The sequence below is a fragment of the Ursus maritimus genome, unplaced genomic scaffold (assembly GCF_017311325.1).
Source record: "Ursus maritimus isolate PB19 unplaced genomic scaffold, ASM1731132v1 scaffold_20, whole genome shotgun sequence".
NCBI lineage: Eukaryota > Metazoa > Chordata > Mammalia > Carnivora > Ursidae > Ursus > Ursus maritimus.
The window spans coordinates 54,994,277-55,018,471 of NW_024424453.1; the positions used below are offsets into that span (position 1 = coordinate 54,994,277).

At 46.6% G+C, this 24,195-nt stretch overlaps 1 protein-coding gene across 1 annotated transcript in view; it reads left to right on the forward strand.

Moving 5' to 3' along the window:
* Positions 1 to 24,195, forward strand: part of TRIM71 (tripartite motif containing 71) — a 61,266-nt gene that overhangs the window by 19,396 nt on the left and 17,675 nt on the right. The gene's annotated exons all lie outside the window — the stretch shown is intronic.

The following is a 24,195-nucleotide window of genomic DNA, read 5'->3' on the forward strand; positions in this document are numbered from 1 at the left end:
TGGGGGATCTGCGTGAATCCTCCTAGATTTAATGTTACAGGTAATGCACTTAAAAAAAAGTCTCTTTATAATTTTTGATTTTTTAAAAGATTTTATTTATTTATCTGTCAGAGAGAGAGTGTATACACGCAGGGGAAGCAGCAGGCTCCCCACTGAGCAAGGAGCCTGACCTGGATCCTGGGATCATGACCTGAACTGAAGGCAGACACTGAACCAACTGAGCCACCCAGGAGCCCCCAGATAATGCACTTTTTCTGTTAAGGACTCAACGTGCCTGAAAGTGAAATAAAAAACAAAATAAAGTATCCTAAACTGTTCAGAAAGTATTTTCTTGAAGTATTTTATGCAAGAAGCATTTTTAGTAGACTGTCCACCATGACTGCAAGTGAGCCTTTTGCTTTTTCCTCATTTCATTCTCTATTTGGTGTTTAAATCAGCCTTTCCCTATTTCACAGTGATGGGGGCATTGCTTAGCCGCGGGGCTCCCTACCCCATAGAGAGAGATTCTGATGCCTTTAAGACTGGGGTGGGGCTCAGATTTGCATTGTAAACCAACGCCTCAGGGTTCTAATGCAGGTGGCCCCTTGGAGAAATAGGTTGAAGTGATGCCCCAGGAGAGAGGATTTAAGGTCACAGCAGTCCCTGAGCACACTGTTTTGTTTTGTTTGTATTGGCATTTTAACCCCCAGTTGTCCATCATAAATTATCTATATTTCCTTTATCCTGTCTCAGTGATTGCACCTGAGTCGGTACACCTGTTTGTCGTCAGATGGCCTGATTTAAAGTGATCCTTGATTGTAATCATGCTTTAACTTACCATTATTTGGTGTTTATTCACCTTCAAGCCATAACATTACCCCCTCCTCTCAGCTTCTTTAAAAAAGAGGGTCAAGGAGAACATTGTGTTTCTAAGAAATCACTTTATATTTCCAGAGTTCTCCAGTCTTAATGCGGCTGGGAAGAAAATCCCGTTTAGATGGGTTAATGAAGACAGTAACTTTGGGGGGCCTGAGTTGGAGTGGAACCCCCACAGTCCTTGCATGCGGAACTCTGCTGCCGCCACAGACAAAAGCACCCGGAACTAGGTTATCCGCTCTGGGACTGGATCCTGGCGCCGGATTCTGGGTGTCCACACAGCTGAGAGCGAGGCTGCGTCCCGTGCCAGGTCTTCATGCTGGTCCTGCTGCCAGTTGGCATCTCCTCCATGTAAATAGAGCCTTTTCGGGAGCTACCTGGAGGCTTTCCAGCTACCTGTCTGTAGGGCACGGAGCCCACGGGGCTGCTGGGAGGTTGCAGGAGGCTCTTAGGGCAGCTCTGCACGAGGGGAGGGATGGCCATCCCTCTCCTGAGTCGGAAATGATTGTAGCACTCCCAAAAGTGCTCTCTATGTGGCTAGTGTAGATCCTGCCTAACTTTCATTTTGGCTTAAATAATCCTTTTTAGAACTACACGGTTTTATTCTCCCTTGGAAAATTTTTGTTAATATTGTGCTATATCCCAGTATTTTTCATTTCTTATCTCCGTGTTTCCTTGAAAGACTGAGTCAGTGAATAAGCTCCTTCCCCCTTAAGTTCTCTGTCTAGTTGTTTCATACAAATGCTTTACAGTGGCAAAGGCCATCTTGAATTCATCTCCCCAGCCTGCGCTGCAGCAGCCTTTGACAGGAGCAGGGAGGTGTGTTCAGACGGCACACATCCTTCCCCAGTGTCCCTTTTTCATTCGAAGACTATATTAGAACAGCGGCCGCTGTACCATAATTTGAAGATGAAGCTGAGATGTTGAGCTTGTGGCTGTGTCCCTGAGACCGAGCCAGGCTGCTCTTCAGTGCCCAGGGTGAGTCCTGCTCACTGGGTAGAAACACAGGAGACAGGGAACTAGATCCACAAAAGCCTTGCAAAGATGTAGAAATCCCTAGGGGCAAAGACGACGGAAGCAGAAAGCAGCTGCTCCACTCACAGCTGGCTCTCAGGTCTCCGCACATCTTTCATCTGGCCGGGCAGCTCCTGCTGCCCCACCGGGGTGGTGGTTTTCCCTCCTGCCTCTTTCCTTCCTTTTTAAGTCTTCCCCATAAAGCAGTTAGCTCTTTCATAAATCAGCATTTATGTCTTTGGCACACTCTAGCAGGTTTGTAAGGGAGTTGCTTAGGGTTACTCACAGGTACAAACCTTTCCTTAATAGCAGTGGGCACTAGGTAACTGGGCATTATATGAGCTTATAAACCGATTGTGTGAATTGTGGATTAATAATGTTAACGTGCCTTTGAGAGAATAAAGCACCTTGGGCTCTTTCAAGAGGTTGACCTGGGCAGAACTTCGGTTTCCACCATCTGTAAAGTGGAGATGTGACTATGGCTCATTAGGTTGTGCTTTTGAAACGTGATAATGCAGGGAAGCATTCGGCCCAATGCCTGACCTACTGTATCCATCCACTCGGCAAATGTACATCGAGGATCTGTTGTGAGTGCAGCATTGCACTCCGTTAAATGCGTCCCCTTCCTCATGTGACAAATGAATGTGCTGACAACCAAACAGATTTGCTTAGGGTCTGCCCCCTCCCACCCTGGCCTCCGAGTCTTGGCTCAGGTTGCCCTCTTTATGGGGCTCTGTTCTCTTCGTCCTAGTTGTGATAGGACATAGCGTAGAAGTAATGTGTTTGGGTGTACTTTATATGAGTGGCAAAGAGCAAAAGTGCCACTTACTCTACTCTGTGACCTCGGGCAAGGTAGTGGATCTCGGTGTTGGTTTCCCTGTTTGATAGGTGCATTCCTATATGCACAGATCTGAAATGTTTGCCTTTTGACAGTTGTGCACCTCAGGGTAGGGTGCGTTCCTCTGCCCTCTTGGATTCTACAGGACAGAGGAATCCTGCCAAGGGAGTTCCACAAGGTCAGGCCCATAAACTTTATCATCATGACTCCAGAAGTCATCTGGTCTGCTCACTTCTGTCCCTGATACCAGTCATCTGCCTGGAGGGATGGCTGCCTGAGTCCTGGGGGGGTTTCTCCAAGGAAACAAGGAGATGATTTTTGCTGATTCTTGGCCCCCTCTTCATCATTTCATATTTCTAAATAATTTGCTCATTTCATCGGTCCTTTTGGGAAATGAGGCTCCAGAGTACACTTCATCCATGCCCCTGCCAGGTAGTTCTTAAATACTGGTGTCCTCTGCCTTTTTCCCCTTAGCCACCAGTCGTGGTAGGCTGAATGAAACCTGGGGCAGTGGCCAAACTGAGGTGCCCAGTAGAGGAGCAGCTGGGTTGCAGGGTTGCAGGAAAACCCAGAGCCACGTTGGGGCTCCTGCCCCTGCTGGTTACACCACCTCCCACTGGAGGTGCCAGGGTGCTGCTTAACAGGGGGTACACATCCCTACCTCCAGTCAGAGCTCTCTGCAGCTACAGTACAGTGTCTGGGTTTGGGAAGGGGTTAAGATGCTTTTTAAAAATCTGCAAGGACTCTCCAGCTTAAGGATTGGTATCCTGGTGATCCTGACCCTGGGAGGTCAGAGGGGCTGAAAGCAGAGATCTGGGAAGGGGAGGGGGTGGTGGGCATGATATGTGCATTTTCAGTTTAAAAGCTGTATATTAGAAAATAGATCTCAGTTTGGATGGACAGGTCAGAAGGAACCAGCTCTAAGTCCTGGTGGTTAAACATGTTTTTTATAGGGAGGGCAGAGCTGAGTCCTTTTACCTGCCTTGGTGTAAGATGATACTTAGATACCATCATTTAGATGACAGACTTGGTATGGCGGTCCTCTCCCACTACGACTAATTTGTAAACAGCATGGTTGGAGGGGACTGGAGGGCGGAGCTCTAATCCTTATTCCTACATTAACCTGTGCCTTTTTTTTTTTTAAACCAGGATAAACAGGCCTCCTTCCCTTTCCTTTTTGTCTAGTGGAATTGGCAAAGTTGAGTGCATTGGCTGCAGATTTTTTAGAGATTTCTTTGAGAATTTGACATATGCACCCTTTTCCCAGAAATATGTCTACACTCAGTTTTGCACTCAAATTGAGGGTTACTCCCATCTAGTTAAAATTTTGTGACTCAGCAAATTTTGGGGGGATATCTCCAGTCCCTTTCAAAAGCAAGATAGTCATCTGTTATCATGAATTTTAAAAACCAGAACAAAACCACATCCAGCGTGGATGGTTTCGTTCAGATCGAGCCCCAGTGGCCCTGAGACCCAAGGTGGCGACACCGTTCCAGCGTTTCCATATCCATGCTGCTTTTGAGGATGAGGGACACAGTGGGGCAGAAAGGTGTTGAGGCAGTTCTGAGCTTGTTTAAAATGCCAGCCCTGTGGCAAATCTGGGGTTTGTATAGGAGAAAGTGGTGATTATAGAGGGAACTTTGCATTATTAATTAGGAATGCAAATTTTTGCTTGTAATTCTCTGAAAGCAAGCAGGCTTTGGGAGGGAGAAAAGCTAAGAGGAAAACTGTCTCCCAAAGGATTTTTGTAAGGCATTTCCCTTCCCCCTCCTCCTGTGTTTGACCTATTTATGTACTTTCAGAGTGTTGATGTCATAGCATTTCAAAGGGATATTGTATGTCTTGACTGGTAACTTCTTTTAAGTAGGCCTAAAATATCCCCTTCTCCATTAATGATCAGCATGGTTCCCTGTAGTAATGGAAATTGTCCTAGAATGTAGTACTCATCCAGACGCCTGGGGTCATCCCCCTCCCCCCTGCTCTCGCTCTCTCAGTTGTGGGCCCCCCTTAGCAATAACTGCAATGTAGCCAGCAGATAAAAATAACCTCTAAGGAAAACTAGCTTTGTTGTAGATTAAAATTCTTTGGCGTTTAACGCTTTGGCGTAGATTAAAATTCTTTGGTGTTTTAGGATGGGATACTGAGTTTGGCTTAGGAGAAAACTGCTAACCAGAGTATCTTTCGACCTGTTTGTTAGTGAGGATTTTATAGGGAAGCCATTCCCGGCCCCATCCGCCTGTTTCTCTTGTGGGATTAATCATTTCCTTTTGACCTTGTGCTCTGCCCCTAACATGTTGCATTGATCAAATCCTGAAATCTCAAGTTCTTTCTCCACCCCCACCAACGACCCCATTGGGGTCAGAAAAACCTGAGGTGTGAGGGGGAAGGGGTGTAAATAAGAAACATTATTTACCCATTTCAGATTATTTTTAAAAGCAGTTGTCTCCACCTTCCTGTTTTGTTTTGTTTTTGTTTTTTTAAAAATTGGGCTTTTGTGAAACAGGCCTCTGAGAAAGCTCCCTTTCCCAAAATGGGACTGGAAATGGGACTGGTTCAGCTCAGTACATTTTAAAAACCTTGTTTGACGGTGTTTCTTGAGGGTGAGGAGGAAAAGTTCTTTTTGATAACGGATTTCATTTCCCTCCCCACCCCCATTCCGACTTGGAATGGAATACAATTGATAATAGAGATGAATAGTTAGTAATAGAGCTGATGCAATTGGCAGAAGAGCTGAGTCAATGACAAGCATACGCAGAATTGACTTAGTATGCCTTCCTCTTTAACTGAATTCACTCAGCTAAAAATACAAAGCTGTTTGAAGTCTCTTAGTGTTATCCACACCTTTTCTTCGGATTAATAATAATAGAGCTGGCAGCTTTGGAAGGGATGGGATTTAAAGTAATACCTCCTGTATGCCAGTTATAGATTTATTTTTTGGAATTTAAGGATTTCAGGGTAGCAAAATGTGTGTGTGTGTGTGTGTGTGTGTGTGTGTGAGAGAGAGAGAGAGAGAGAGAGAGAGAATGAATCAGAAGTTGCAAAACAAAGGAAAGCTCATTTTATCACCCAGACATAATAGAACAGCTAATTTCTTTTGAGGGAGTGGGTGAGGAGTATTCTTTCCACTTCCCACTTGCAAGAGAAGCTGTTCAGCAGGAGAGAGAATGCCTGGAACCTTCCTGCTGGAATATACCCTGAGGGAACCTGTAACAACAAAGGCTCTGTATTGGACCAGCTGCCATCTTGGACCCAGCTGTTTTACAATTGGCCCTAACTCTGGGACTAAATTGATCACAGATCCCCTGGGGGTAGCCTTTGGATGGTGGGGCCATGAGGGAAATTAGGGACAGGGACAGTATTGTGGCCTAAACTGGAGCCCCTGGGGGCACATCCTGGAGAAGGACGGGGAGAGCTGTGTTCCTTCCCTCTGACCAGAGTGGGGTTGGGAGTGGGAGGTAGATAAATAGGTTTTTCCAGCTTTGCCAAGTGTTCACTTCTGGGTTATGCCGGATGGGGTTGTGTAGAAATTTGAGATAGTAGGGGCCATGATGAGTGTTTGGAATAAATGCAGTGAAGAGGGTAAGAGGCTCCAGAAGAGCTAGGAGGAGGGCATGGGGCCCCTAAGCAAGATAGAACATTTGGCACAGGTCTCATCAACTACGTTCATCTTAAGGGTGCCTTGGGAGTTGCTGTTATTAAGAGTCTGCCATGTTGGAGCGCCTGGGTGGCTCAGTCGGTTAAGTGTTCTGACTCTTGGTATCGGCTCAGGTCATGATCTTGTGGTGAGATTGCGCCCATGTCAGGCTCCTGCTTAAGATTAATCGCTCACCCTCTGACCACCTCCCCATCCCAATAATAAAGTCTGGCATGTTAAACTTGAGGAATTTATTCTTGACCTCTAGGCAGTGGGGAGCCATTGAGCGTTGTTGAGTTTGGGAGTCATGAAGAAAATCAGTGATCTGGCACACAGATAAAAATGCCCATGCCACAGGCTTATGAGACCCTAACAGGGTAGATGGACGTTTACAGAGGTGAGTTTTTCGAGGCAGTAGGGGAGGGCGTGTCGTTACTGTTGGCAAAGGTGGCAAAGCCTAGTGGTTTCTACCTTGACTCGAGCCAGGCTCTACCAGTTTCTGCTTATATTCTCGAGCAAGTTACTATCTATGCCTCAGTTTCTTCATCTGTAAAAAGATAATAGTAGCTACTCCATAATGTTGTGATTGGGGAAAGTACACCTAGAAAAACATTTGCCATTATTAAACTTTTTCTGGGTCAGACAAAGCTTGACTAAATGAGCCTCAGGGGAGAGCCCTGTGCTTCATTTAAGCCTCCTATATGTGCCCTGTGTGGAAATTTAGACGTATAGAGAATTGCTGATCGTCCTAACCCAAAGACAATTATTACAGTTTGATATGTGTCATTTTTGCTAACATAGCTTAAAAGAAAGTATGGCCATTCCTGGGGCACCAGAGTGGCTCAGTCGGTTAAGCGTCTAACTCCTAATTCCAGCTCTGGTCATGATCTCACAGTAGTGAGATGGCGCTAGCTCCACGTCGGGCTCAGTGCTCAGTGCTCTGTGCGGAATCTGCTTCAGATTCTCCCCCTCCCACTGCCTTCCCCACACCACTTGTATACTCACAAGCGCTCGCTCTCTCTCCCTCTCTCTCTCAAAAAAAGAAAAGAAAGTGTGGGCATTCCTTCATTTCCCAATTAAGATCATATTGTGAATACTTACTCGTATTCTGTTCTTTTTCACTTCCCATTATATTGTGTTAATATTGGGTATTATTTGTTACTTAGTAGGCTTATCTTAGCAAATGTTTTAGGGATGTGAGGGAGATAGCAAAAAGTGTCTGTAATTTCACTCAGTGCTAGGTAACTACATAAGCACCCCCAGTTTGGCACGGGGTGAAAAATGCACTGTAGTACTCCGATATCCAAGCACGTTCACGTACCACTTCACTGCAGATTTGATGAGCAGGAATGCTTATTCCTGTTTTTCTTGCTTTACCTAAACAGAATACTATGTATATGACTTCTTCCTTACTTCTTCCATAGTAATGTATTTTGGAGATAATTCCATGGGTCCAGAGCATCTCATTCTTTTTCATGGTTGTCCAGTAATCAATCTTTTTAACAATTATTTACCCAGTCTTATTGATGGACATTTAGTTTGCTTCCCATCACAAACATGGTGTCATCTGTCTTTTCAAGGAAATGCCTCATTCCTAGCTGGATGGCTTGAACCTAGAAAGATCTATCCTATAGCTTGTGAAGGTTCTTGTTTACTAGAGAAGGGACGCCCTCTTTTTTCCTGGGAAGAAATGGAAGTTAAAGCTTTTCCTGAGATCACATGGGGTCAGTGGTGAGAATTTATAAAAGAGTATAGCTCTGGACCAGAATCATGTCAGATCTGGAGTTCTGTTTTGTCAAGAGTTGTGTGGGAGAGATGGTGGCTTAGGGAGACCCATGGAAAGACGTGGTAGGGTTGGTCTCTTTGGAAGCTTACTGGGGATTTGCATTCTCCCCTCTTCCCATTTTAATGGGTTTGTTTTCTACCACATTCTCCCGGATTGTTACTTCTGGAGGACCACCTGGTTCATAGACATAGGAAAGACATGAAAAGATGCTTCTGGACATGCTTACTGACTACGCTGAGGCCCTGAGAGGTTGAGACTAGCTCTTGGATTTTGGGGAACGTTACTTTTCCTTTGGCTCTCCCTGTGTGGCTGCTGTCTGACCATGGCTTGGGAATGGAACCCATGGATTCAATTTTGACAGAGCGAGGAAGGAAACCTGAATATCCTATTCGATCCTCTAGGCCTTACTCAAGGGGAAAGGAAGGCATTAACTGGCTGAAGAAAACCTTCTAGCTCTCAGGTCTTACCTCATTGAAAAGCTGTTTTACCTTTTTTAATAGATAAAATAAAAATGGTCTTTTGATTATCAGTTGTTTCTCATGATTCTGTAGGTACATTGTACTCTGGAGCAAGTCTTTCATCCCGTTTGTTATTGGAGGTGGGACGTCCCAGGTGGCTCCCGTACCTGGCCGCTGAGCCAGCGTGCCTGCGTTCTTCTGCCCGTGTGTGGCCCGGGCTTCTCACAGTGTGGCGGCTGATTCTGAGAGTGTCCTAGGCCGTTGAAAGCATTGGCTGTCCCTCTCTGCTGTTTCATAGCCTGGCTGTTTCACGGTTGACTGGGCAAGGTGAGTTCAGCCTCGACACAAGCAGAGGGGAGACAGACTCCATTCTTTTGATGAGAAGAATAGCAAAAACGGTATAGGTATGGGGGTAGCTGCAAAAGTGGGATGAGAGCATAGTTCTCAGGCAGGGGAAATAGCAAGTATAGCTTGTGTTTAAGGAACACCGAGGAATACGGATGGCCCGGCCAAACACTGTGGGCAGAGTGGCCTCCAGGACCGCAACGGGGAGCTACTGTGGGGTTTCACGGAGCAGGTGCTTTGATCTGTCCCTGACTTTATAAAAGGTGCTCTCTGTGTGGGGAAGAGACCAGTCCCAAGCCTGCCGGTAGTGTGGAAAGTGGCGGCATGCACAGGAATGAATGTGTGGGAAAAAGGATTCTGCAGAGGGCCTTGTCCCAGAATGGAGGTTCATGTTCAGGGATGGCTGTTTAGGGGAACGCAGCAGAGAGGGCCTGACTGAGAGAGGAGGAATGGCCTCAGAAGGACCTCAGATTTACCAGGGGAGGGAAGGGGGGCTGCTGAGTGGCATGGGCTAGCCCAGTTGGGGCTCAGTGCTGATCAGTTGTCTTGGCGTTAAAAACCCACAGTACAGGCAGCATACAGCACAAAGGACCCAAGTCCACAGGTTGGGGTAACTGGCATTTCCTAAAGGCTCCATCCTGAGCAGGGCCTGCAGTTCTCAACTTGGGAAGGTAGAATGAGAAGGTGTCTTGCTTTTCCTTGTAATAGCGTTCTTTGTCTGGACCTTCCCTCCCACCCATTTCTGTTATACTTTAAGGCTAAAGTCTCAGACTTCCCTTCTTTCAGGAAGTCTGCTGGGATTATATGCTAGGCCCAGTGTTTCCTGGTTTTCTTCCCCCAGCCCTGTAATTGTGGACCTCTTACTATCATATCTCTCCTACTGGACTGTAACCTCTTTGAGGACAAGGACACCGCGCCAAGCACGGTGCGAGTACTGGGAATTCATGTTAAAAGTAGAATGTCATCTGCTGGTGGGGGTTGAAAGAGGCTAGTCTGACTGGTTATGCATGGAGGGGTGGAGTCTGGCCTCGTGGGCAGGCACCTTGGCCCCACAGGAAGTTGGAGACCTCTATAGGTCGGAGTTGTTGCCCAGTACACTTATTTGCAATCTCCAGTTCCAAGAGAATGGAATCTCTGTCATTCTTTTCAGTGGGCAAGCAAGTAACGGCCCAGGCCCGAAAGGCCATTTGAGTGGCTTTACCACATTATCTGTCCTGCCTTGCAAACGTGTTCCTGGAGTTGGATTTAGCTTTCCCTGTTACTTACCACCTGGCACCCTTATGGGTAGGCTGCCATCTCTGTCCTCTCTGTTAGGACTGCTGGTCAGCATTTGTATTTCCTGCACCTTCTCTTACAGTTTGAAACCACCAGCTGTGAGATGAAGTGTATGATCCCCATTTTATGGGTAGGAATAGAGCTCAGTGAGGCAGTTCCATCAACAGAACTGCAGAAGGAATGGCCACATGGACTTTGGAATGTAGGGTTTTTGACTCCTCAGTGTAAGGTGACCTCATTGTGCCCTGGTCTCTTTCCATGTCTGGATGGATGACTAACCGGAACAGGCACTGTAACCTTTGTCCCCTCAAGGTCACCCAGCTACCATTTACATCCCTACCAAGAGGCTTTTCCCCGGCTCCCCCATTTCCTCCTCCTTTGGCCCATGAGCTTCCAGCTAACATATCCCTCCAGTCTACTCCAGTTTCTTCCCTTGTGCTTGGGCCAAGAATAGTGTGCTCCTTTGCTAAAGCTGTTACTTTTATTGAATTTGTAAATCTTCCTTTCTGTCTTCCTTCTGTCCCATTCTTTCAAAGAAGCCATTTCTGGTTTACCTGGCCCACCCCAAGGCCACGCAACCACAGTAAATACTACGAAGGGAGTCCTTTTGTACAACTTTTCTGGGTGGCCGTTTTTGTTTTTGTTTTTTTTTAAGATTCTATCCATTGATTCGACAGAGGGAAACAGACAGCGAGAGAGGGAACACAAGCAGGGGGAGTGGGAGAGGAAGAAGCAGGCTCCCAGCGGAGGAGCCTGATGTGGGGCTCGATCCCATAACTCCGGGATCACGCCCTGAGCTGAAGGCAGACGCTTAGTGGCGCCCCCTGGGTGGCCGTTTTTTAAATCTGCCCCCAAATATCATGTAATTTGGTTAATTCCTTGCTTGTCTTACTGATCCTCTCTAGTGGGTTTCCAAATGGGGTCACCTTGGAGATTTAAAGGGGGTGCCCCATGTGCAGGCTAAAGCTCCCCAGACTGGACCAACCAAGATTTCTAGGAGACTGGAAGCTTCTTCAGTTGTTGTTATTGTTTTAAATCTCCCATGGCTTTTAGCCCAGAGCCTTAAATCCAGTGTAAATAGTAAAAAAATGAAAATAAAAAAAATTAGTAAACACAGCACACTTGATATAAGGGTATTGGGGCCTCAGAGGCAGAGTCAAGAGATTCCAATGCCTAGTATAAGAGCCCTCCCTGAAACAGAGGAGGCTGAACAGCAGGAGGGAAGTGTTGGGAGACAGGGAGGCTCCCCGCAGCTGACCAAACAGGGGACAGGCCAGCCTCAGTCTTCCAGGTCATTGCCTTATGGAGAAGGTAGTTTTGGTGCAGTGGGATTCATGTGGTAGAAGGAAAAAGGAAGGAAAACCCACCCTGGCCAGAACTTCGAAACACACCAATTTGAGGATCTGTGGCAGCCAGTTAACAGTTGGACCCAGAACACAGGTCTGAACTGCATGGGTCCACTTAATGCAGGGTTTTGGGTTTTTTCCCCCAGTAAATACAGTGCAGTACTGTAAATATATTTAACCTTCCTTATTATTTTCTTAAACATTTTTTTCCTCTAGCTTTGTTGTTAGAACACTGTACACAGTACATACAACGTACAAAATATGTGTTCTTCGACTGTTACCTGTAAAGCTTCGGGTAAACAGTAGGCTATATTAGTAGTTAAGCTTTTGGAGAGTCAGAAGTTGTAGGTGGATTTTCAACTGCGTGGGGGGTCGGCTCCCCTAAACCCCTTGTCGTTCGAGGGTCGACTGGATTCAGATTTCTCCTGTATAGATGCTAGCCAGAATGGGAGTGACTCTAAAAAAACCCCACAGGAGTCCGTCAGGAATTTCAGGACCTAAGTAGAGACCCAGTTGAAGGGCCATTCTTTTTCCCTTATTTTCTTCCTGAGACTTGAGATTAAGTAACTGATAGCCCCTGGCTGCTTCACGGGTTAGAGCTTGCAGATTTTCTCTTTCCCATCTGAGCAGGCCTGGCTTTCCCCCATCTGTGGAACTCAAGAGGTTATCCTTGCGTACCTGCCCAGGTGGTGGCTTAGGTGGTGGGGTGGCCGGGAGGTTCTGTACGGGGCAGGAGGTGGGGGCCCCTGATTGCACTGCTCGCTGAGTCAGGGTCGGCATGCTGCCATGGGTTCTGCTAGCAGCATACAGGTACAGCTTGAAGAGCTGCCCCACCCCCACAAGCTTCGTTTATTGGGGTGAAGTGGGATTTCAGAGAAAGTTGCACATTTGAGACAGGAGAAGTGATTTCATCAGAGAAAAGACATTGTACAGGCTTCTTTTTTTTTGATTTTTTTTTTTAATTTTATGATTTTTTATTATATTATGTTAGTCACCATACAGTACATCCCCGGTTTCCAATGTAAGGCTCGATGATTCATTAGTTGCGTATAACACCCAGTGCACCATGCAATACGTGCCCTCCTTACTACCCATCACCGGTCTATCCCATTCCCCCACCCCCCTCCCATTGTACAGGCTTCTAACACGGAACTTGACTCCAGTGGTCTTACCTGCAGTGTCCCCACACCTTGATTTTTTTTCTGATTGTATCTTATTACTGGTTAGTTGGCATTTCCCTGCACAAAGTCCTGCTGGCCTAGGTGTCAGTGATGACTTGACTTGCATGTGCACTTTCCTTGGTCCTTGCCAAGTCCTGCTGTAGTTACGGCTTCTTTAAGAGCACTGCTGTTTTTATTTATTTATTTATTTATTTATTTATTTATTTAATTTATTATTTTTAAGATTTTTTTTATTTTTTAAAGATTTTATTTATTTATTTGACAGAGAGAGACAGCCAGCGAGAGAGGGAACACAAGCAGGGGGAGTGGGAGAGGAAGAAGCAGGCTCCTAGCAGAGGAGCCTGATGTGGGACTCGATCCCAGAACGCCGGGATCACGCCCTGAGCCGAAGGCAGACGCTTAACGACTGCGCCACCCAGGCGCCCCTATTATTTTTAAAATTTTATTTACTTACTTGTCAGAGAGAGAGCAAAGCAGGGGGAGAAGCAGGCTACCCGGTGAGCAAGGATCCCCATGCGGGACTCGATCCGAGGATGCTGGGATCATGAGCCGAGCTGAAGACCCTTAACCAACTGAGCCACCCAGGTGTCCCCAGAGCACTGCTATTTTAAATGCTGTGCACACTTGTGGGAAAGAAGGTTGAATTCCAAGGGACTAGGGCTTCATTTTTGGCCTTCGTTGGCCCAGTGACCATTCCTGGTTTGGCAGCTGACTCTCTCCTTTGGCTGGTAGGTTTATCCCTACTTGTCCTTTGTGGTTCCAGCCCCGGCCGGGTGGTCTTCATCATGTCTCATCACTGAAAACAGGAATCCAGCTTTCTTCTTCTTTCCCCATGGACCAGTTTCTGCTGGTTGCCTAGGCTCTTTGTGCCACGGTTTGTTGAGCTCGTGTTCTGTTCCCCGCACCCTTCTTTTAAACGCCTTGCAGTGTTAATGGTGTCAATCCGAAATAGTTGCTTGTCTTGTTTCCATAGCTCTCCTGTCCCTACCGTACTTGTGCCCTACCTCGGACTCCAGAGGTCATTGTCGGGGTCTCCACGGGGAGAACTGCCCTGTAAACTGCAGGGGTCACAGAATCAGCCCCAGGCTGCTGTTCTCTGGTGGCTCCCAGCCGCGGTGGCAGGAGGCTCTTTAAAGTTGGTCTCCTTACTTGGCCTGGCTCTGGCTAACCAGTGCGCCTTCGACATTTGTCCGTGGGACTAGGTTTCCTGTTGTTGGAAAAGAAGGAATGGGTGGCTTAAATTAATTGCCTAACAGACTGCTAACACGAAAAGCATTTAAAAGGGAAATCATTTTTTGACACGACTAAGGCCTTCACTGTTACTCTAGAGAGCTGTCTTGAGCCCCTTCTGCTCTTGCTCTCTTTCTGCCTTTTACTCAGAGGAAACTGTTGAGATCGGTTCCTGTGGTGTTGGTGGGGGAAAGAGGAGGTGCTGTCAGTGGTGTCTGTTTTCCATATTTAATGCCTGTCTTGATGGGGGCATTGAGGAGTGCTGGCAAGGAGCCGATCCTTGGCAGACATGCACAGCACAGCCCCCTGTTGGAGAGTGGGCACTTACTGGCAGCGAGAGAATTCACAGGCCAGCCCCTGCTTTCTTGATTGGCCTCTATCCTAGTTTATGCTTTTTTATTTTTTAAAAGATTTTATTTATCCATTTTTAGAGATGAGGGAGGGCAGAGGGAGAGGGAGAATCTCAAGCAGACTCGCCCTGGAGTGTGGAGCCCAGGACACATGGCTCACAGGGCTCGATCCACACTCCCAAGATCATAACTTGAGCGGAAACCAAGAGTCAGACACTCAGCCAACTGAGCCACCCAGGCTCCCAGGTCTCCTTCCCAGTTTAGGTAATACCTGACTGCAAACAAGTACAGATTAAAACAAACTTTCTACAGCAATTAAATACATGGTTAGCCTCTTGATTCGGAGGCATTGCTTAGTTAGGGAACTTAAAATTGTCAGTGGATGTGACCCTGTAACCTTGGACCGTCAGGAAGGCCAGAGTTGGTTGAACCTTTCTTATTCGGGGCAGGGTAATTAATATAGGAGTCCAGCTACTCGGGAATATAAAACTTGCTGGAATGGGGAGAGAAAAGAAAATTTTTGTGTTGTTGTGTTGGAAGGAGAAAATATGGCTAGTAATGTTTAAAAACTCTTTTTTTCTTATTATCTGAGTCTTTGCTTCTGCTTCCGTCCCTGGGACAATTTTCCCAAGGTGATGAGTGTGTTTCCTTGCTTAAAACTCACCTGTCTGTGTGATCTCAGCCGCAGAGGCAGGTGAGACCCCTTTGGCTGCCAGGGAGTGAAAAGGTTTCAGGTGCACAAGGTTGCCCACTATTTAAGAGGTGAGGGCTGAGTTACATGACCACTTACAGAGTCTGGCCATTGTATGAAGTCCACCCCTGGGCACCACCTGCTTTAAGGGTCCAGATTGAAACTGCCTTTTGTGACCTTGGAGGCAACAGGAGAGCTGTGCATCTGTGTCAGAATCTATCTTCTCGTGTCTGGCTTAAAAATCTATAATTTACGTGGGCAGTGATCTCAGTGTTGGAACAAATCTCTTTTATTTGCTGCTGGAAGCTGCATGGGCCACTCATTAGTACATCAGAGGTCAGATGCATGCCAGGGCAGCAGCTGGGACACTGATGATTTCATATGGCTTTGTATGACCGCGGGCCGCCTGTGGTGCTGTAAATCGGGCTCAGAGTTCTAATTTTTTCAAAACCTCTGGGGAGTTAGTCCAACACTTGCCTCTTGTGAGATAGAACTTAAGATAATATTTATAGTGGAGGGCAAAGGAAAAATAATGCGTAATGGGAACATTGTAGGAAGAATGGTAGTAACCTATTAGAAGTAAATTATGTGGGGCCATTGGAGCAACTCATTCATGGGCTCCACGAGTATGGGTATGTATTCAGTCCGTAGCTACGAAGAGCTCCCCACCACTGAGTCAAGGCTCCAGACCCCACCCCATAGACACTAGGTTGTCAGTGGGAGGGTTTCTCCCCTCACTAATTTTTTTCTTATGTATAATTTACATAAACATTATAATTGTACATTTTGATTTTTGACAGTTATACACCTGTGTGACCACCCCTTTCATCAGCTTCTCTTCTGATGTTTTTCACCGTATTTTGTCTTTGTTGTAAGTGAAATTATGCAGTATGTTTTTTATTTTTTCCAACAATTTTTATTTTACTAAAGTTTTAAAAATACACTTGAACATTTTATAACTTAATAAAAGATAACTGATTCTCTGTACCACCCTTTCTTAATACCTAGTTTGTCCCTTTAAAAAAAAAGATGTGTTTTTGTTTTTTATGTTTTAATTTCAGTTTTATTTTAATTCCGGTTGGTTAACATACAGTTAGTTTCGGGCGCACAGTGTAGTGACTCCGCACTTGCATACGTCACCTGGTGCTCACCACAAGTGCGCTCCGTAAATAGTATATTCTGTTTTGATTTTGGCTTTTTCCAGCAAGCATAATTGTTTCAAATGCACGAATCTGAAAAATACTGCAGATACACCATAGTCTGTTTCTCTGTTGATACAGAAGTTTTCTGTTTTTGAAGTGGAAGAATTTTTACATACTCCAGTTTTATTTAAGTAAACAATTATTAAAAACTACGTTTGGTAGGCAGTAATCCAAGACAATTCTGGGGCGCCTGGATGGCTCAGGTAAGCGTCCAACTCTGGATTTCAGCTCAGGTCATGATCTCAGGGTTTGTCAGCTCCGTGCGGTGTGTGTGGAGGGAGCCTGCTTAAGATTCTCTCTCGTCCCCGGTCAGCCTCTGTCCCTCCCCCCTCTAAAAAAAAAACCCCACCAAATTCTGGCATGTCTTCTCTCTCTCTCTCTCTCTCTCTCTCTCTCTCTCTCTCTCTAAGATTTTATTTATTTATTTGAGAGTGCACGCACAAGCAGGGGGAGGGGCAGAGGGAGAGGGAGAAGCAGATTCCCCGTAGAGCGGGGAGCCCGACTTAGGGCTCCATCCCAGGACCTGAGCCAAAGGCAGATGCTTAACCAGCTGAGCCACCCAGGTGCCCCACGATTCTGGCATGTTCTGAAGTGTCACTCATTGTCTGAAATGTAACTTGGATCGGTTGGAGGAACCCCCAAGCACGGGTGTGTCAACTGCCAGCATGAAGAAGATACTCCTTGACTGTGGGGCTCTTGTTAAAGCCTTCAGAAGTGGGAGAGAAGCTCCAGGCAGTGGGCAGTAAACCCTGCAGGTCTTGGTGGGTATGGTCAGCCGGGAATGTGCCTCAGGCTGCATGGGTTGGGCAAAGATAACAGGGCTCTGACCAGGAGACAAATGAATAGTCCAGGAAGCGAGGAGCTCTTGCAGGTTGGCTTCCCCAGGGGCAGACACCGGAGAATGCGTTTATCAGCAGCTGTGTGAGGCAGGGAGGAAGCAGGATGGAGGCAGGCCCAAGGAGGGCATGACTGCCATGCCCTCGTTAAGCAGGGGGCAGAGCCTGACTTTCTGTGTGGAAAGGGAAGGATAGAGCTGGTCGAGGGAGGATATTCCAGGTCACAGAAATGAGATGAACAGAGGCTTAGCTGCATTCATCCCTCATGCACACCCTGAGTGGCCATGTATATTGTCCCACACATAGTGTTTTGTGACCTCATGATTAATACTTTAAAAAATTAGGGTGTCTGACTGGCTCAGAAGAGCTTGTGACTCTTGATCTCGGGGTCATGAGTTTGAGCCAGACACTCATTGGGGTTAGAGATTACTTAAATAAATAAATATTTTCCAGAAAGAGAGCAAAAAAATTAAATGTGTCTTTTTGTGACTTGCAAAGGCTCTGAGAACTGCTAACTGTAGCTCAGTGTGGGAGGTGCTATCTTCTGCATGCTGGTTTTCCTGCCCCAAATCCCCATGCCTCCTTCCCACCTCACCTCTGCCCTTACAGCTCACCTGGGGGGTTTCCAGCCCTGTAAAAACTAACTGCAGCTCCCAGAAAAATATACTTGGGCTGTATCATCCTTTTTTGCCTCTGACAGGCCCTTTCTTGAGTCAGGTTTACCGTTGTACCTATCCTCAGCTTTTTTTTTTTTTTAAAGATTTTATTTATTTATTTGACAGAGATAGAGACAGCCAGCGAGAGAGGGAACACAAGCAGGGGGAGTGGGAGAGGAAGAAGCAGGCTCACAGCGGAGGAGCCTGATGTGGGGCTCGATCCCATAACGCCAGGATCACGCCCTGTGCCGAAGGCAGACGCTTAACCGCTGTGCCACCCAGGCGCCCCTATCCTCAGCTTTAAATAAAAGGAGATGGCCATGGTAAGAAGAATTTGTGAACCTATTTTGTCTGTGACTCTGGCAAAACTGGCAGGTGTTGTGTGCTGTGCTGCCCAGGATGTCACTGTTCTCTGGGGTTTTCTCTCAGGATGAACTCCCTTTCATACCTTTTTTTTTTTTTTAAGATTTTATTTATTTATTTGACAGAGATAGAGACAGCCAGCGAGAGAGGGAACACAAGCAGGGGGAGTGAAAGAGGAAGAAGCTGGCTCATAGCAGAGGAGCCTGATGTGGGGCTCGATCCCATAACGCCGGGATCATGCCCTGAGCCGAAGGCAGACGCTTAACCGCTATGCCACCCAGGCGCCCCTTACTTTCATACTTTTTAATAATTCTGACATTTCTGGGGACCATAAACTGGGTTATTTCTCTTTTTATCAAATCTGCAAGTAACCTCAGCTAAATTCAAGCGTTCTATTCGGAAACAATTTACTCATCTAATTATCTGTGTCTTTTTGTTTTTTTTTAGCTTTAAAAAGGTAATAGTTTTGATTTTGTATAGGTCAATGTCAAAAGCTGTGTGCTCAGGGAGTGTCCTTCCAGAGAGAAGGAACAGTTATGTGAGGGCTCTGAGCCATGGGAACATGGCAGGGTTCCTGGAGTATAAATTGGGGACCCATGTGCCTGACTTCAGGGCTTTGGGACCTGGTCCCACAGCAGGAAAGCAGGTGATAGGGAGGGAAAAAGGAACTTTTATTTTTATTTTTTAAGGATTTTTGTTATTTATTTGAGAGAAAGCGAGAGAATATGAGCCTGGGGTGGTGAGAGGGGAGAAGCAGACTCCCCACTGAGCATGATGTCAGGGCTACATCCCAGGATCCCAGGACCATGACCTGAGCCAAAGGCAGATGCTTAACCAACTGAGCCACCCAGGCACCTGGGAAAGGAGCTTTTAAAGGGGTTGAATGCCTTGTGAGTTGGGGCCCTGAGGACCGGGGCTATGCTATGTGGTGGTTAGTTGGTGTTGGAGAGAGAGGGAACAGTGTTCATTGGAAGTGTGAAATTCTCTCCTAAAAAAATAGGGAAGGGAGGGGCACCTAGCTGGCTCAGTCTGAGGACCATGCGACTCTTTATCTTGGGGTTGTAAGTTCTAGCCCCACACTGGGGATAGAGATTGCTTAAAAAAACTAAGTAAGGAAGGGAACACTGATAGGGCTTTGGGGTTAGCGCAGAAACCTCAAGTGAACAGCACATGACTTCAGGATATTCAGACTCCTGCTTCTCTGTTGGCACCAGCTACTGCCTTGGGTCAGAAGCTGTTAGAGCTTAATGACATTCCTCTCTGTTTTCAACCCTTCCTTCTCAAATTTGCTATGTCCATCGAGCCTCAGATTTTGCTCTGGAGCCGAGTAAGCTGTTCTGCCCCCAGTTGGGGCTGTTCTTGGACACCCCACTCCACCACCAGGTAGTCTTGACTCCGTTGCTTAGTTTAGCTTGGGAATGAATCTCATTCAGCTAGCTGGCCAGATAGGTAGCCCAAATCTTTGGTTCTAACCCTTGCAACAGACGTGTAAGATTTCTGAGTTTAGAAAGTTAATAGTGTGTACATACCTATATTAAGTCACAACACTACAAAATAATGAATATTAGCATTTCTCCAGTGAAGTGCATGAACTCTCACACTAAATGGTATAGGTAAAAGTCATAAATCATTTTCATGCCTGTTTGGGTTTTGCTGCCAAGTAGCTTATGTAAACACTTTTGGTTTCCAGAGCCTGTTGGATTTTGGAATTGCAGAAAGGGCATCGTGGGTTTGTATGGGACCTCAATGTTTGTGTCACTGGGTGTTTGAACAATACCCTCTGGGACTGATAAGTGTTAATTTTATTCTTAACACGAGGTTTTCCGTGTACATTGCTTGAGACCCCTTCCGCCCTCCACCTCTAGAGACACCCCCAACTAGCAGCCACCCCACCCATACCTTTGTGTTTGGGACAATCTCCTTAGCAGCCACTGAGGATACAAAACACAAGGCTTGCTTTGTTGCTGCTCTTCTGGGCTTCTTTTCAATCTCCATGTCCACTGAAGCCTTCCAGCCAAGCAGAAGTGGACCTTAACTCCCAGTCCCAACATTGACCATCTCATCTGGTGCTCCCCCCGCCCCCCCACTGGCTTTTTGTATAAGTTTGGTCCTGTAGGGAACAGAAACAGGCGCAAACCTCCTTTTTTCATTTGGGTGGAGGTTGACCAGACTTAAAGTTAGTAAGACCGAGAATCCTTACTATCCACCCTTGCAAGTATATTTTCCTTCTCGCACATCAAGTGATGTAGTGATCATATGTGTTGCCAAATTGGAAGAAATGGAGGTGTATAAAGAACAAGGATAATGCAACACAGCATTTTTGTGATTTTTTTTTTTAAAAACAGGAAATGGCTTTAAAATTCTTTTTTTTTTTTTTTAAAGATTTTATTTATTTATTTGACAGAGATAGAGACAGCCAGCGAGAGAGGGAACACAAGCAGGGGGAGTGGGAGAAGAAGAAGCAGGCTCACAGTGGAGGAGCCTGACATGGGGCTTGATCCCATAACGCCGGGATCATGCCCTGCGCCGAAGGCAGACGCCCAACGACTGCGCCACCCAGGCGCCCCAAGAAATGGCTTTAAAATTCTATCAGCAGGTACTAATAAGTTGTGGTACATTCACAGGCAACCTACCATGGAGCCATTTATAAAACATGCAGCTTTCTCCAAGTTAATATAGTTAAGTGAAAAAAGGCTGGTGTAATATACTCCTATTTGTGTCTTTAAAAAAATTCAAAATACAGAATTAACATATTTTTAGATGGTTACATAAAGAAGTAGAAACAATTGAGTGAGAAATTGGGAGAAACTATTTGCACTTACATTGTTTTGCACTAAAAATGCATATATGTTCCCTAGTTTTTTTGTTTTGTTTTGTTTTTGAATAAAGGCTTTATTTTTCAGTAATCTCTACACCCAATATGGGGCTCAGACTCACAGCCCTGAGGTTAAGAGTCTTATTCGCTACTGACTGAGCCAGCCAGCCAGGCACCCTCCTAAAAAAATTTTTTTAATGCTTCAGCACATCTGGCCCCTCCCTGCCTCTCTCCCCACCCTTAACGAGCCCTCAGCTAGGTTCTGCCAGCTTGAGCTGGCAGTGATTGTGCATGCAGAGGGTACAGTTTCCTTTCCTTCCCCTCTTCCCTGGGCCCCCAGGTCACAGCTCTGGAGCAGCACGTGGCCAGAGATGCAGGAGGGACCTCTTCCTCGGGTTTGGACTGTGGTTTGGAGCACTGGCATTCTGTTTCCCCTAAATCAAGTAAAACCTGGTTTTGATGTTATTTAATAGACTTAGTTTCAGACTGGCTGGACTCTACTCCTTGAACTTGGTTTAATGTTTTGAGGTTTTTTATTAGAGAGTGTGCAGGGCAGCATACACAGGTAAGGCTTTTGGTTGTCCCCCGCCATCCTCCACTTCGTTTCTATAGTGGGAAGCTTAGGAACCCTCTTGCATGGGTGACCTCCTTTTGTCCAGGCCTGTTTGTGGGAGGCCAAATGCCCCCAGTTGTTTTAAGGGATGTGAAGGAAATCTCAAAAACGTTACGTGTACAGCAGTACTATATTTCAGTTGGGGCATCTCCATGGCGAGCAGCCCCTCTATCCTTTCAGTTTACATTCCTCAGTGATGTGGGTAGTTGTATTTTAAACTGGAAGCTCATTCTTTCAGGGTGCATGGTGCTCTCATAGGAGTCCCCTGGGTGGGTGTGTGTGTGTTCGTTCCTCGTTGGATCACAGGTAGTATAAAAAGTGGATTCCAGAAATGCATACACAGTCTTGTTCATTAACAAAGCACTTTATTTAAGCACTGGCTAAGGTAAACCTGCCTCCGTGGTATTTTTATTTATTTATTTTTTCTTTAACCTCCCTCCTTCCTCTCCTGCTGGGCCCGCATTCCTAGGTCTTTGTCTCTGCCTGGTATTTTAGAAATTATGGGAGAGGAAGGCAGTGGGTGGGGCGTTCTGGAAGCTGGGGGCAGGGAAGAGGGTGGTCACTTGCAAGGTCAGAGGTCGAGCCTGCTCCATTCAGTTGGGGCAGCCAGATTGTCGCCAGGCTACGGGGGGAGGGGGGCTTGAGGGGGCGTGTCGTGCATCTGCCCGGGAAGCCCCAAGCAGGCAGCTCCAGGCCCTGGAATTCCTGCCGCCTGAGGACCACTCCTCCCCCCCCCCCTTCCGGAGCCACAGTTCATGGCCTCTGCCACATTTCTAGCCTTTTGGAAGACATGGGTTCCAGTATATTCTTTTAAAATAATCTTCCAGCTATTTCAGAGGGAATTGCACCCGTGTGTACCCTTACCTATTGACGGTGTTTTCACGAGCTATAAAATTGTGGGTTTTCGACCTTAGAAATTTCAGGTAGAGGAGATATGGGACTTCTAAATGGAACGTGAAGTCTTGCCAAAGTTTTGTGCCAAAGTTTAGCTAGATGGTTTATAAAAATTGACCGTATTTTCGGTTTTTGGATACTGCTGTTTTAAAAATCGGTAGTTTATTAATTATAAGCACCACTATGTTGTTTTACTCACCCATAGCCTTTTATTATCAACCAGCTGGGTGTCCCCCAGCACCAGCCCCACCTCTGTAGCGTCCCTATGGTCCTCCTGCAACTGCAGTGCCCTGGTGCCTCCAAAATCACAGTGTGCTGTAGGCACTCAGGGCTGCATCAGTCCTCTGTGAAATGATGCCAGGTAGGATCGCATCCAGAGACCCCACTGCCCACTTCAGAAGTCTGGGCTCTCAGGGATAGGTGTCTAGAGGGGCCCAGTGCCAGGGGCTTTGGGCACCCTGCTGCCACGTGTTTCTTTTCTGGCCACTTCCTCTGCAGAATGCTTTGAAACCTACCATTTGCAGGATATCTCCTATGCACAACGTCATCCAGGCTCTGGATTGTAAACATCTAAAACCCAGAAAAATCACCTTGGTTCCTTGCAGTCACATAATTGGCCCCTGGCTTCCTTGCTTGGCCCAGAATTATTTAAAAGCCTTTTGGTTTCTGGTGTTGAGTCCCTGAGATAGGGTTGAACCCTGAGTGGTCTCCTTAAGGCACCTAGCCAGACCCCTCGTGTTTCACATGAGACAAGCCCAGTCAGGTGACTGACCAGATGGTGCCAGGCTCGGGCTAACAGCCTCAGGTTGTTTTCCACTCACTGTACGAGTGAGAGCAGTTATGCTTGCACAGACTAAAGAAAGCAGGGGGACTCCAGCCAGTCCACACAGCTGTTCACAGAAGAGATGAAGAGAAGATTGCTTAGCTGTTTGGCAGGGGCAGAGGACAGAAGGTTCAGAGACCTGTCCTATTCTAATTTAAAAGGAACCTGGAGATGGGAGGTTTTCACACTTCACATGAACATAGGAGTGATGCCTTTTTTCTCATGACAAATGGAGGGAGCAAAGGGAAGGTAGGGGGTGAGTTATTGAAACGGGAGCGGGCATTGCTTTAGCACCACATTGTAAAAAGAGACTGTCCAGGAATTTCTCCCAAGTTTATCCAGTTCAGCATCTTTTGGTTAGTATTGAAGGTTAGCTTGAGAATTTTAGCTTTATCAGATCAGAAAGATTAGATCAACTGTACGTGGTGAACCTGTTTTAAAAAGCGATTGCGGGGCGCCTGGGTGGCTCAGTTGTTAAGCATCTGCCTTTGGCTCAGGGCCTGATCCCAGAGTCCTGGGATCGAGCCCCACATCAGGCTCCCTGCTCCACTGGGAGAGCCTGCTCCTTCCTCTCCCACTCCTCCCGCTTGTGTTCCCTCTCTCGCTGGTTGTTTCTCTGTCAAAGAAATAAATAGGGGCGCCTGGGTGGCACAGCGGTTAAGCGTCTGCCTTCGGCTCAGGGCGCGATCCCGGTGTTATGGGATCGAGCCCCACATCAGGCTCCTCCGCTATGAGCCTGCTTCTTCCTCTCCCACTCCCCCTGCTTGTGTTCCCTCTCTCGCTGGCTGTCTCTGTCAAATAAATAAACAAAATCTTAAAAAAAAAAAAAAAGAAATCAGGAAAGGATTTAGGATATTATGTTCCTTTTTTTTTTAAGATTTTATTTATTTATTTGAGAGGGAGAGGGAGAGGGAGCATGAGCAGGGGGAGGGGCAGAGGGAGAAGCAGACTCCCCACTGAGCAGGGAGCCCTGACATGGGGGGGGGGGGG